This window comes from Coenobita brevimanus, chromosome 16 (assembly GCF_032717465.1).
Source record: "Coenobita brevimanus isolate Jiangsu-jjx chromosome 16, ASM3271746v2, whole genome shotgun sequence".
NCBI lineage: Eukaryota > Metazoa > Arthropoda > Malacostraca > Decapoda > Coenobitidae > Coenobita > Coenobita brevimanus.
The window spans coordinates 22115828-22131056 of NC_136969.1; the positions used below are offsets into that span (position 1 = coordinate 22115828).

Consider the following 15229-nt stretch of genomic DNA (forward strand, 5'->3'; position numbering starts at 1 on the left):
GCAGTGAGTGCCTCACAGAACGACCTGCATCTACAGCAGGCCCTAATCGACTATGCCACCACCAACAATGAGATTTCCAGAGTAACAGCTCAGAAAATTGCCTCTCATCTGAGGTACTTGAATGAAGAGCTGGTGGGTCTTGCACTGTATGATGATAACGTCAGTCAAGAAGTCAAGAAACAGATGGTGCAAGCTATGAATTTCAATGATGGTATGGAGGATCCTCCCAAGCCAGTGACCATTGCGACTGGTGACGTTCGAGAAAAGACTGTCTCTGATTTCGCCACGAAGCAGACAAAGAACCTCTTCAAAAGACTAAATATCGATGATGACTTTTTGAAGTCACCTGTTGACCAATGGTATGAAGATTGTACGTACGGAAAGGCGCTGACATGTTTGCAAAAACTCGCAGTATTCAATGATTATGCTGAACGAGCAGTTGAACTTCTCGAGGCCTTCTCCGGTCGTCTAACGAAGGATGAAGACCAGCTGCATTACATCCTACAAGTTGTGGCCGACCACAGACACAGAGTTCCTCATGGAGTTAAGAGACTCCTGCAGTAATGAATGGTCAATGATTTGGTTGGCGACATATTGGTCATTTAATAATGCGAAAGTGACTGAAATGATAGTCGTTTACTGGTATTACAAATAAGTGTTCATCAAAAATCTATAACTTGCTTTGAAGCAATTCAAATTAGTTAATAAATGTATCTACCTTTTTCCGAAATTAACTGTTTGTAACTTTCTATGAGCTGATATCGTATCTGAAAAATTCATAAATGTCAGAAAATTTCAGATACAAAATGCTCTGAATATACACGGTTTGACTCTTACACAGTGATATTCAAGGGCAATGAGCAACCTCTAAAAATTATTAGTTGTCAAAAATATTTCACATACAGTATTTCTAACCTGTTTGGAATGTTTTGAATGGGTATGGCATTTGAATTTTCGAAATCGAATTTTGGCCCTACTGGATAAGGACCACCCTAATATATATATATATATATATATATATATATATATATATATATGGTAGGTGGGGGTGCTCACCATCCTCTCACTCGATGTAGTGCTGCTCTCGGATGTCTACTCTTTCCTCTCCTCCATCCTTCTTTCCTTCCATCTTCTTCTGTCTTTCTTTCCTTCAGTCTTTCCTCGTCCTTCTGCCTATGGGTGACTTTACACTCCCTCTTCTGTCTTTCATTCCTTCATTCTTTCCTGTTCCTTTTGCCTGTGGGTGACTCTACACTGAGTGACATGCCAAATGGTTTCCTGTACACCACGAAACCATTTACCATGCTGGGTGGTAACCATATAACCAATTTTTGGCGCCTGGTGATTTAGTGGGTAGTTATTCCGCTCCAATCGGATTGAGCTAGTGAAGATTTCTATCCAAGGGAAGGTTGGGGTTTATTGCTTACGTAATATCACTCGGGGATGAGTGAGGCTGGTCACTCTCATCTAAAATGTCGGGACCAACTGCCTAGCCCCGGGCTCCTACGCTCCTCATGGGGCAACGTAGGATTGTCTGATGGATATATATATATATATATATATATATACATATTGTTACATAGCCTATGATTTCATCATCCTTTGTGTAATTCTAACGTACAGTATGCTGTATGTTTGATCACGAGCGTGTTCTACCTCACTCCCCCCCTCCTCCCTTATAGTCGAGTAAGTCGTTCTTTCTATTGTTCAGAGCAGGAGTGTCAACTCTTTGTCCCCTCTGGCTTCATTTGTGCGTCCTTCTTACAAGCTGTATCAAGCTCTGCCGGCCCCTATATAATGAGCTCAGTCTCTACATTAATTGCCGCTTAGATCTACTCCTCATTTTGTTCACATCTCTGTCCTCCCCTGTACAGTTGTTATTATTGTGAGTGCTCAGGAAGTTTCCAACTATCTAGCAGCAGTGTAATTTGAGTATAACTGTTATTGCATTTTTTTTTTCTTGTACTGTGCAGCATAAGGTTGATTCCTAGGCCTAGTGAGGTTTTTGTAATTCGTGTAAGGTTCTTATTGTCAGCCATCATTAATAGAAGGCTAGTTTGTATCTGTAATAATATATCTTGCGTTCACTGAGTATTATCTGGTATTTCATTTTATCAGGGCTGACTTAGATAAATTTACTCATGGTAATTTCGTGTTAATAGAGGCTATTGCAGTTAACTATATATTTAACCTGTTTTTTTGCCATTACATTATCCTTATGAGTCCTGAATGTTTTGTTGTCAGTTTGAGCATTAAACTTTAACTTGTAATTTTACCTAACTCTTTTGTTTTGAACCTGGAACTTTACACGACAGTAGTGATTTTTAGTTTTCTCACTTAAAGTGTACATTATCTTTCTCTGTTCCGTAACATAAATTTGGCAACCTCTTATCAAGGTATTCAGGATATTATCATAAGGATATTGCTTGATATTTTGTGACTGTGATTTATTCATGATGTCTACTATTACTACGCTTGATGAAGCCAAAGATTTTTTGTCAAATGTGCAAACAGTGTGTGATGTAGAAAACAGAACAAAGAATGAACTCAAGCTTGTTGCTCAACAATTGGGAATTGCAGTTCACTCTCATCATTCTAAAGATCAAATTGTTGGCATGATTAATAAAAGCTTGTTTAATGTAACTCCTCCAAATGAGCAAACGCAGATTGAAATAGCTAAGTTACAGCTAGCTCTGCAGGAGGCACGTGTTAAGGAAGCTGAGTTTCAGGCTCGTCCTAAGGAGGCTGAGTCTCAGGCTAAGGAGGCGGAGTCTCAGGCTCGTATTCAGGAGGCTGAGTTTCAGGCACAAGTTGAACTTGCTAGGATTCAGGCAGACCATGAGTATCGCATGAAACAAGGTGGAACTGGATCATCTAGCTCTGATGATTTTGATGTGGCTAAAAATGTTAAACTTGTCCCTCCTTTTAATGAATCAAATTTAACAAAGTATTTTCAGTTGTTTGAGAGGGTAGCTACAGGTTTTAATTGGCCCAAAAAATATTGGCCAGTACTCCTTCAAACTGTTCTCACCGGTAAAGCTCAAGTAATGTATGCATCTTTGCCTCAGGATCAATCTGATAATTATGATGTAGTTAAGAGCTTGATTCTTAAGGCCTATGAGCTTGTTCCTGAAGCCTATAGAGTAAAATTTAGGACAACTTATAAGCAAGATAAGCAATCCCATGTTGAGTATGCAAAAATCAAAGAAGATCTGTTACTGTAGAGCAGTGGTTAAATTCTAAGAATGTGGATTCTGATTTTGGTAAATTTAAGCAGATGATTTTGCTGGAGGACTTCAAAAGGTGTATTAGTAAAGATGTAAGCCTATATCTTGATGAGAAAAGAATAGATAATCTGTCTGATGCTGCAGTTTTAGCTGATGAATATGTTCTCACTCACAAGAGATATTCTAAAGAAAAAGGAAAAGCTGAGAGTAAGTACGTTGCCTTTACTCAGAGTACAGGTAACAGGAAAGAATAAAGCTGATGTTTCTCAGGAAGTAAATACCAGCTTCACCTCTAGATTTCAGAAAAGTAAATGTACTTATTGTAGTAAGCTTGGTCATACTACGCAGGAAAGAGAATAAAGATGATGTTTCTCAGGAAGTAAATACCAGCTCCACCTCTAGATTTCAGAAAAGTAAATGTACTCATTGTAGTAAGCTTGGTCATACTACGGAGAAATGTTTCAGGAGACAGCGTGATGTGAACAAAAAGGAGTCTTTAAATATTCAGTCAGTTGGTCTAGTGTCCACCCTTGAGAGTTCCCAGAATTCTTTACCTGAGTTAACTGAACCTGCTTTGAGGGGTAAATTAAATCCTCATGATGAAGCTCCTCTTTTGAGCAGTAACGTGGGTGACACTCACAAGAGTTCATGTGCTAATTTCCTGTCTGATGGTTTTGTCAGTCCTCTGGACGGTAATGAGAGGAAATCAGTTAAAATATATCGTGATACAGGTGCTTGCCAATCCCTTATGCTGACCAGTGTTCTAGGCTCTAATGTTAATTCCTCTGATGAAACGGTAATCTTACAAGGTGTAGGGAATAATTACTTCTCTGTCCCTCTGTGCAGTGAATTTAGAGTCTGGTTTTGTTAATGGTTCCGTTATGGTTGGGTTGGTTGAGACACTCCCAATGTCAGGTGTAACTTTCTTACTTGGAAATGATATTGATGGAAGTCAAGTGTGTCCAGCTCCTCAGTTGTCTAGTGAGCCAGTGGCTGCGGCCCAGGATTGTGATGTCCCTGATGTGTTCCCTGCATGTGCTGTCACTAGGGCTATGTCTAAAGTTACTGGTGACTTAGAGGATAATGATGATGATGATGTTATCCTAGCTGACACTTTTCTTGCTAATTTGTACCACTCACCAGATGAGGCAGTACCCCGTAGTGTTGATAATTTGTCTCGTCAAGAGTTGGTTGAGTTGCGGGTTGCTGACCCTGAGTTGAGGGGTCTAGCTAACTCTGCTTGCAGTGAGGAAGTCAGCTGGTGCTTCCACTTGTTATTATATTAAGTCAGGAGTACTTATGAGGAAGTGGAGACCCCCAACAGCATCAGCCGACTGTGAGTGGGAGATTGTACATCAAGTTGTCATCCCTCGTGTTTGTAGGCAGGATATCATTAGAGTGGCTCATGATTCCAGTTTGGCAGGACACCTTGGAGTGAGGAAGACTGTGGCACGCATTTTGAAACACTTCTACTGGCCAGGTATCTTCAGGGATGTTTCCTGGTATTGTAAGTCTTGTCACACCTGTCAAGTTGTGGGGAAGTGTAATCAGACCGAAAAGGTTGCACCTCTGGTTCCCATTCCTCCTTTTGAGGCGCCTTTCACCCATGTGTTGGTGGATATTGTGGGCAATCTTCCTAAGGCTTCTACACGATTTTCTTATGTGTTGACCCTGATTGATATGGCTACTCGTTATCCTGAAGCCATTCCACTTAGAAATATCTCAGCAAAGAACGTGGTTAAGGAAATGCTAGGGTTCTTCACAAAGTTTGGTCTGCCCAAGGAGGTACAGTCCAACCGGGGAAGTAATTTCATGTCAAATGTTTTCAAGCAGTCTCTGATAGAGCTGGGCATCACCCAGATCACGTCTTCAGCTTACCATCCCCAGACCCAAGGAGCGTTGGAGAGATATCATCAAACATTCACATCGATGCTCAAGAAATACTGTTTGGAACATCAGAAAGACTGGGATAAAGGTCTTCCATTCGTTGTATTTGCCGCAAGAGAATCTCCAAATGAATCACTGGGCTTCTCACCTTTTGAACTACTGTTTGGCAATGAAGTAAGAGGACTCCTTAAGCTACTCAAGGAATGCTGGCTGTCGGAGGAAGATGACGTCAACCTGCTGGAGTATGTGATGAAGTTCAAAGAACGGCTGTCCACTGATTTACAGCTGGCGAGAGAGAATTTAGGAGCTGCTCAGGAGAAGATGAAGACTTGGTATGATAAGAAGTCCAGGTTACGCCACTTTCAGCCAGGAGATCAGGTTTTGATTCTGCTACCAGTGCATGGGCAACCTCTTCAAGCCAAGTTTAGTGGTCCTTATTTCGTGGAGAAGAAACTCAGTGTTGTCAACTATGTCATCGCCACACCAGATCATAGAAAGAACAAGCAACTTTGTCACATCAACATGCTAAAGTTATATCACAGGCAGGACGAAAATAACACAGTCTGCACTGTAGCTGTTCCACCCGAGTCTACAAGTGAAGCTCTCCCATGCAGCATGAGCCTGAGTGATAGTTTGGGGAGGAATCCTGATATCATGAATGATCTCCAGACTAAGCTTTCTCATCTACCTCCCGAGGAAAGGCAGGAGTTTTCGGCATTACTGCAGGAGTACCCGCAAGTGTTCCGTGCCACTCCAGGAAGAACCACTGTGTTGATGCATGATGTCGATGTTGGAGACGCAAAGCCAATTAAACTGCCTCCTTACCATGTGAACCCAGTGAAAGTTCCTCTCATCCAGAAGGAGCTTGGCTACCTATTGAACCACAAGATGATTGAGCCCTGTCAGAGCGAGTGGAGTTCTCCTGTCACTCTAGTCCCTAAGCCAGGTGGGTCACAGTGGCTTTGCATTGACTACAGACGTGTTAATCAGATAACCAAAACAGACACTTACCCTCTCCCTCACGTGGAAGATTGCATAGACAAGATCGGAAAGGCTAGGTACATAAGTAAGTTTGATTTGTTAAAGGGATACTGGCAAGTACCTATTATGACTGAACGTGCTAGGGAGATCTCATGTTTTGTAACACTAGGAAAGACTTTTGCATGTTCTGTAATGCCATATGGTATGAAGAATGCACCAGCCACATTTCAGAAGCTCATGAATGTTGTAACAGAGGGTTTGGCAGGGTGTGTTGTTTATATTGATGATGTATTAATCTTCAGTGACAATTGGAAAGATCACCTATGCCATGTCAGTAAATTTCTTGAGCGTTTGGTTCAGGCTAATCTTGTAGCTAATTTATAAAAGTGTGAGTTTGGTCAAGCTAAATTTCAGTACCTTGGGTACGTAATTGGTGATGGACATGTTGCACCACCAGGAGCTAAGGTTCAGGTTATAAGTGATCTTCCCAGACCTAAAAGTAGGAAAGAGCTACAACGATTTTGGGGAATGGTAGGTTATTACAGGAGATTTGTTCTTAACTTTTCAATTCTTGTATCACCACTTACAGACCTACTGAAAAAGGGAGTTAAATTTGTCTGGACCGATAACTGTGAATCCTCTTTCACCAAACTTAAAGCTATCCTATTAAGTCAGCCAGTGCTCGCTCCTCCAAATTTTGCTAAGCCTTTTAAGATGGCTGTTGATACAAGTGATACAGGAGCTGAGGCTGTTTTGCTGCAAGAGGATGATCAGGGTATTGAACACCCTGTATCTTATTACAGTAAGAAGTTCACTCCACCTCAAAAGAACTACTCAACTATTGAGAAATAGCTTTTGGCCTTGATTTTGGGTTTACAGCATTTTTCATTTTATTTGTGTTCTGGTTTTGACACCCCATAGTCATTTATACCGATCATAACCCACTGAAATTCCTTAGTAAGTTTAAAGATAGAAATCAGAGATTGACAAGATGGAGTCTTCTTCTTCAGGAGTATTCATTAGAAATACAACATGTCAAGGGGAAAGAAAATGTTATTGCAGATTGCTTATCTAGACTTTAGAAAGATTGTTTTAGAATAATAAGAAATTTCCTCTGTAAATTTTTTTTTTTTTGTGGGGAGGTGTTACATAGCCTATGATTTCATCATCCTTTGTGTAATTCTAACGTACAGTATGCTGCATGTTTGATCACGAGCGTGTTCTACCTCACTCCCCCCCTCCTCCCTTATAGTCGAGTAAGTCGTTCTTTCTGTTGTTCAGAGCAGGAGTGTCAACTCTTTGTCCCCTCTGGCTTCATTTGCACGTCCTTCTTACAAGTTGTATCAAGCTCTGCCGGCCCCTATATAATGAGCTCAGTCTCTACATTAATTGCCACTTAGATCTACTCATTTTGTTCACATCTCTGTCCTCCCCTGTACAGTTGTTATTATTGTGAGTGCTCAGGAAGTCTCCAACCATCTAGCAGCTGTGTAATTTGAGTATAACTGTTATTGCATTTTTTTTTTCTTGTACTGTGTAGCATAAGGTTGATTCGTATGCCTAGTGAGGTTTTTGTAATTCGTGTAAGGTTCTTATTGTCAGCCATCATTAATAGTATTTTGTATCTGTAATAATATATCTTGCGTTCACTGAGTATTATCTGGTATTTCATTTTATCAGGGCTGACTTAGATAAATTTACTCATGGTAATTTCGTGTTAATAGAGGCTATTGCAGTTAACTATATATTTAACCTGTTTTTTGCCATTACATTATCCTTATGAGTCCTGAATGTTTTGTTGTTAGTTTGAGCATTAAACTTTAACTTGTAATTTTACCTAACTGTTTTGTTTTGAACCTGGAACTTTACGGGACAGTAGTGATTTTTAGTATTTTCACTTAAAGTGTACATTATCTTTCTCTGTTCCGTAACAATATATATATATATATATATATATATATATATATATATATATATATATATATATATATATGTATACTGTATACACACACACACACACACACACAGGCATACACAGGCATACCCAGGTTTTAATAATGGAATTGTTTAGGAAAAAAACCCTTGTTAGGTGGGGTATTGTATATTGACGGACCTTTAAAATGTAAATCAGTGTGGACCATTTACTATCCTTGGGTTTCCCTCCAAACCAAGACCAAAACATACCGAGACGAGCCCAAGAACAGGTTTAAAGGCCTAAGTGGCTTAACAGCTGTCAAGGAAGCTAACCTAAGCCTAACACCTGCACATAACTCACTAAAACCAACAAATAAAGCCTGAATATCATAAGGAATAGGTTAGGAAATATAAAACATCTTTCATCACTTACTTCTTGTAAGTACATGTCCGGTCCTCATCCTTGCTATCATCCCCTAGGCTAGGGGACAAGTGGTGCTACCTAACATTCAGTCATGCTCTTCAAACCCCTCAAACCCCATCTTCAGGCGAGGGTCAGAGAGGGAGGGGGAAGCCTGGTGAGGTGGGGTGGTCATAGCAGGAGACTGATGCACTTGCTCTGGGGGTGGTGATGGAGTGTGATGTGATGAAGCAGGCAGTGGCGATGTGGTGTGATGCGATGGCTCAGGCGGTGTCGATGAGGTGCGATACGATGGCTGAGGCAGTGGCAATGAGGTGTGATGGGGCAGCAATGGAGTGCGATGCGATGACAGAGGTGGTGAGAGACAACTGTGATGACTGGTGAGGTGGCAAAGGAGATCGCTGCGATGAATGATGAGGTAGTGATGCAGTCAGTTGTGGTGGCCCACGCCGTGGGCGAGAGAGACAGAGACAGTGGCCGAGGTGGTGTGGGAGATGGAGGCCGGGACGAGAAGGCAGCGTTGGAGTGGTGGAGTGTCTTTGTGGAGACACCGGTGACACGGGAGATGGGGAGCAGCTGGAGGTTAGGTCCAGCACTATGGGCAGAGCACATCCACGACAGGAGGTGTCCCTTGGTGTTTCTTTGCTGGTTGAAGGTTGGGGAGATGCTGTGCTGGTTGAAAGGTGGGGAGATGTTCTGCTGGTTGAAGGGTGGGGAGATCCTCTCTGGGTCGCTGGCATGTTCGGGGCCTGCTTGAACAAGGCTGAGATTGTAGTCTGCCTGGCCATCCTCTTCTTCCCCTCCAGCATCGTCCTGTACTCTTTCATCTCCTCCTCGAGCCAATTAGCTGCATCTCTGCTTCCTCCTGAGAGGGGGTTGTGTGTGCACATAAATTCAATCACCTCATCCAGCTTCGTTAGCATTGCCTTCAGGATTTTTATATTCATAGCTCACACTTCAGGGACGACCTTCTCCTCTGCCTCCTGGTGTGCCCGCTGAATCTCCATATTGAGGAGCTCCTTGTTGCTGAGCTCCTCCCTGTGGCTCTCGAGAATCTCCTCCACATCATCCTCATCGACCTCACCGAAGCCTGCCTCGTGTGACAATTCCATTACTTCCTGCCGCACATGCTGCACAGGTGGAGCTTGCACACTATCGGGGAAGCCAGTGAAGGAGTGGACACACTCTGGCCGCAGCTTCCACCTCACACCGTTCATGGTGGCCTGGCTAACCTCACTCAACACTGCAGTGATATTCTCTAGGAGGTGGCATATGTTGTAGGCCTTCCAAAACTGCTGCGCTGTTGTCCTGTCATTACTGTCACCAACTGCTGCATAGTGCAGAGGAGGTAATAAGCTTTAAAGGCAGCGATCACCCCTTGGTCCATCGACTGCAACAAGGACGTGGTGTTGGGGAGCAGGAACACCACTTCTGCATTGCTGACCCATCCTTTCATCGTGGGAGGGTGGCTAGGAACGTTGTCTACCACCATGAGAAATCTGTTTGCCAAATTCTCCGGCGAGGCATACCTCTTCAGTACACGAGACAGGTACGGGTGGAAATATGATGAACAGATATCAGAAGTCAGCCAGGTCTTCTTGTTTGCCTTCCAGATAACCCCAAGGTTCTCTTTAACATACCCTACCAGAGCCCTGGGGTTCTCAGAGTGGTAGACAAGGAGTGGCTTCAACTTTAGGCAGCCCTCGGTGTTGCTCCGCAGCAGGAGTGTCAGCCGGTCCTTTAACTCCGAATGCGCAGCCATGAACAGTCGACCCCCCCCCGGGTGGCGGGGTTGTATCGCGGTCTGAGTACCTGTAGGAAAATATTAGCCAAAAATCAGAGATTAACCCTAGAACATTATACTTGGTATGGCAGATAGTACTTACATTCAGCTTTCTCCAGAGACAGGTGTTGAGCCTTCGTGGACTACCCAAGGACTTGTGGAGACTTGCAAAGTTGGGTAACCAAATCTTCACTTTCACACCTCCAGCAACCCGGTTTCCCCTCTACCAAAGCCTCATTCTGTCACAGTAAACTTTATACTACAACGTACAGGTAGTTTGGAATCCGTGTTTGTACAATAAACACTGAAAATAAGGCAAAAATCAACGGAGCATATGGCCGACATGCAGCGTGGTGGCGGTCTTCCCGTCACTCAACAAACATTTCCATTTTCACAGCTAAAAACATGTATACTGCATTATTTTCAATCATATTACTTCCCAAAAGATCACCGCGGCGCGCTTTTTATTCTGCCTTACGCCCATCACTTTATTCTCGTTCCTGTCGGCCGCTCGCACTGACTCGGAAGAGCTAGAACTCGCCATAATGTCACTTTGAAAGCCTGCGGTAAACTGATGCTAAACAGGGGCAAACCGTGCGAAAAAAAGCTAATGTTACAACTGGGGAAACAAGTGTTTCCTATTTGCATAAACTGCTTGTGAGAGGAGAGCACAGATTTACAGTTCTGAGCAGTCAGAGCGCTGCCATGTATCACAGCCAGGCTGGCCGGTCCGTGGTGGGGGGGGAGGGGGGAAAAATGAGATACTTGGCAACAACAGAGGTCAGTAGTATAAAGGTAAAGTATGCTCATTGTAGCTAAAGGGTGGTGGTACTGATAGACAATACCAGCTGGAACATCCTTGCCCGCGTTTATTCAAAATTAACTCGAATAGCAAATGCGACGCTCCGCCATTATGTCCTTTTTGGCGAGCGTCGCAAACGCGATGGTCCACGTTTAAGGGGTTAAGGGTTTGAATCATGATGTAGACTTTTCCTCTGTTGCAAGATATGTCTTGGAGGACATTCTCTTCCAAAAGGGCCCAGTCTCATCAAATTTCAAGACCTGCTTTGCACTGTAGCCACCCTCCATGCTGATGCATTTGAGTTCGTCAAGAAACACTGCTGCCACCATGGTATCTGCACTCGCCGCCTCACCTTACATCTTCACATGGTGGAGGTTAGCCTGCCTCTTGAACCAATCAAACCACTCATGGCTCGCCTTAAAGGTCTCGCTATTATCAATAATCCGCCTGACCTTTCTTCCATCCCATAGCGAGATAGCCTTAGTGCATGTACAGTAACTGCCTGGCTCATGGGTGCCTTACACCAGTTCTGATCCTTCACCCACGTGTGCAGCATCTGCTCCAACCTCTACATCGCAGGCTCTCGCTGACGGGTGATATGGGAACCACATAAGGTTGCAACCTCCCCAGCGCAGCCTTAATGGCCTCCTTCCTCTTGATGATGGTGGAGACAGTTGACTGGGCCAGGTGGAGAGCCAATGCAATAGCACATGCACCTTCGCCTTTGTTGTGGCGCTTAAGAATTTCTAATTTCACCTCTAGTGACAGTCTCACCTACATGTTTTGCGGGAACATCACCAGCACCACCACTAGCAGGCCGCTTACCACCAAGACTAGGGCCTCTACTACCACCCCATTAGCCCCACCACATGCAGCACTCTTACCAGACATTATCACACTTATTTAGGCCAAAAATCACACAATATTGCACTCCACACATGATTGGTGTCACCGCTCTACTCACGGCACTGCTCAAACACAGTTATGATGCACTACAATAGCAGCTTGTGTAACGTTTGTGGTGCAACACGATGAGTGGTGGGTGAGTGTGAGTTCCTCACTCTGAGATGGCCAGTGTGAGTAGAATGATATAGGTGAGTGTGGGGTGATTGATGGCTGTGGGGCCTGCGTGAGCGTTTCTGTGCATGCTGGGAGACAGGCGGGCTCAGCTGGCGGTGGGAACGCGCGCTATTCAAAATTTCGGCCTGTCACCTATGGACGCAATGTCAGAGGGCCCATCGTTAAACCGGGGCTCTGCCATCAGGTATCGGGGTGTGGTGGTATTTGTAACCCCATCGCTAAGCCAGGGTATCACATCTAGGGGTATCATATGTCGGGGTATTACTATATATAACATCTAGGGGTATCGTATGTTGGGGTATTACTATATATATATATATATATATATATATATATATATATATATGCAGGCAGCGGTACCCTGTGTCGCCTTGGCCAAAAAGGCCATATACACTCGAGGAAAGTTCTGCATTATACACTTGCTAACCACTTCGAAACAGGAAATGTGAGACAAATGATAACGAAGCAATAGCCAACACTCAACTCTCTGATTACTGTGTGAGAAGGATGGGGAAGGAAGAGGGAGGGGTTGCAACTTTTAGCCCCCGTAACCTTCCTCCTTTAACTTCTCCCCTCCCAGACAGTGGTACCATACATATGAGTGTCTGGCTACTGCTTCACTAGTGGTTGTCTCATGCATAAAAGTCCGAACTGGCAGGCAGATGTATAAAGCGGAACTTTCCTTGAGTGTACTTGTTATGCTTTTGAGAAAGGATTATAAGAGGTCCAGGAACTTTCTATTTCAACTTTCACACTAATTGTGCGCACTTGTTTGCTATTACCTGTGACCTCAAATGACCTCCGACCAATGACCTCAAATGACCTCGGGGGTCAACCTCACATAGCCTATGTCCGAACTGGAGGTCATCTGAGTCTCCATGCCAATAATTGTGCTACATGGTCCAGGCGTTCCAGCGCGAATCACCAGTGACCTCATATGGCCTCTGACCAGTGACCTCAAATGATCTTAGAAGTCATCTCTACATAGCCTATGTCCGAACTGAAGGTCATGTGAGTCTCCATGCCAAAAATTTAGTTGCAGGGGTACCCAGCGTTACCGGGGCCAAAAAGGTGAACACCCAACCAATGACCTAAAATCCCATATCTTGATTTTTACTCCCCCTAAAACTCTCCTTGGTCACTCGAATTATATATATATATATATATATATATATATATATATATATATATATATATACATATATATATATATATATATATATATATATATATATATATATATATATATATATATATATATATATATATATATATATATATATATATATATTTATTAGGATGCCAATCAAAAATTAATTTCTGAATTTCTTCTGCGGTACCCTCCCTTTTGTCGTCTTTAATGACTGTAGTCCACAGTGATTTGTTTTTAGAATTATTTATGCATATTTAAAGGTTGTTCAAGAGGTTTGAAGTTAGAAGATTCTTATCTGATGGCAGGTTATCCCCGCACTTCATTACTCAATTGTTTCTCAGACCATCTCAATACAATTCTGCCATGCGTTTATTGCAGCTCTATCACGGCATATTTTCAAGTCAAAACAGTAAGCATACCTGCCTTGAAAGCACTACAGCGGAATATTATCCCCGATAAGCAATGCCATTCTAGCTGCTGGGTAATTGACTCAGTGACTTGAAACAACCTGCAGCAGGTAATGGTTCTTTTCTTCACTTGTTGTGAAAGAGCTATTGCATCAGTTTTACAGCTCGCTCTGTCCGGTCATTCACCAACACCAAAATGTTGACGAATTTCTTTATTCGCTGAAAATCTTCAAGTGAGTGCCAACTGTCTGGATCCGCTTATGTGAGGAAGTCTGTGTTCAATCCAAAGCATGACAAGTACTGTTTGTGACAATGTCATGAAGTTCCTTTTCAAAAATTTTGCTTCACTCCATCTGGATTCGTTTGGGTGATTCATTAGAACAATCTTTCTTCTAAGCGCTGACCATCTTTCTGTCAGTGTGTCTGTCTACGGCATCATTGGAAAATGCAAGGGCAATTAGCTCCTCACTCAGGTATCATAGGTGTCTGAGGAATGCCTTAATTACAGCAAACGAAATGCCCTTGTTGATAGCCTAGTAGTTTTTCACTAGCTTCAGAAAGGCAAGATCATTGGTCGGAGCAGAAGCTGGAATTGGGCACAGTGTCCAAGCTTTTGTGTACAGCAGGCATCCAAAGAGGTTCATTTCCCTCAGTGCAGTTCCTTCACTTACCTTTAACTTAAACTCCTGTTTAAACATCCATATTTTTACACAGTACAGCAACTTGGCAATCCATCTAGCTCTAATCATCGCTTCAGGGGCCACGGATCTTATACTGCATGGTGGACCATCACCAAGAAAAAGTACCGTTAATTCTAACAATTCACGGTAGTCATCAAGAGCCTACTGACTTAACAGAAGTGCTTGCTTTGCGAAAACTATAACATCGTCCTTCATGCCAGTACATTTCTTCAGAACTTCAATGCAGACTGGATCATTGATTGTTGTCTGAAACTAACTCTTGTCAGTTAGTGGCCAAAATTGATGAAAATGCTTGAACAATCTAATATCAGGGCTATTTGATGGACCACAACAGCAATTGAATTAATCTCCGATCACAATTTCTTGTACATGGTCTCGACATGCCAGATACATCAGTTTTTTGCCAAGGCTTTTCTCTGTTGCACCACAAGCCTCACTTAATCTGCCAGTATTTCAGGGTGTGGTGTCAAAGCACATGGCCTTCATCTGATCTATATCCTACTTTCAACATTTTAACAACAGCATTTCTAGCTGTTTCATCCATACCATTTGGAAGTGTTGGGATGCCGAGAAGCTTCTCCACTTGAAATCCTGATAATAAAACTGGCAACCTGTCAGCTTTATCCCAACCTGTAATATCCGGCAACATTTTACCGTCCCAGTGCACTACTAGAGGTACAGATGCATCAAAATTGGTTTTTCCAGCTTGGGCCGTCTGTTCACGAAACTTCAATCTTGCACTTCTGATTGACTCAGGATTGTCAGTTACTGTAAACTAGAGATATCATGTCCAAGGCTTCTTGCAGTCTCGGCCAGGAGAAAGGTTGCGTTACGGTTGCTGACATTGGCTCTGCCAAGTGCAGCACTTAATTC

The 15229-nt window shown here is 43.0% G+C and overlaps 1 protein-coding gene across 1 annotated transcript in view; it reads right to left on the reverse strand.

The window, feature by feature from the left end:
• LOC145390993 (arylsulfatase H-like) overlaps positions 1-15229 on the reverse strand; it is a 145448-nt gene that overhangs the window by 17605 nt on the left and 112614 nt on the right. The gene's annotated exons all lie outside the window — the stretch shown is intronic.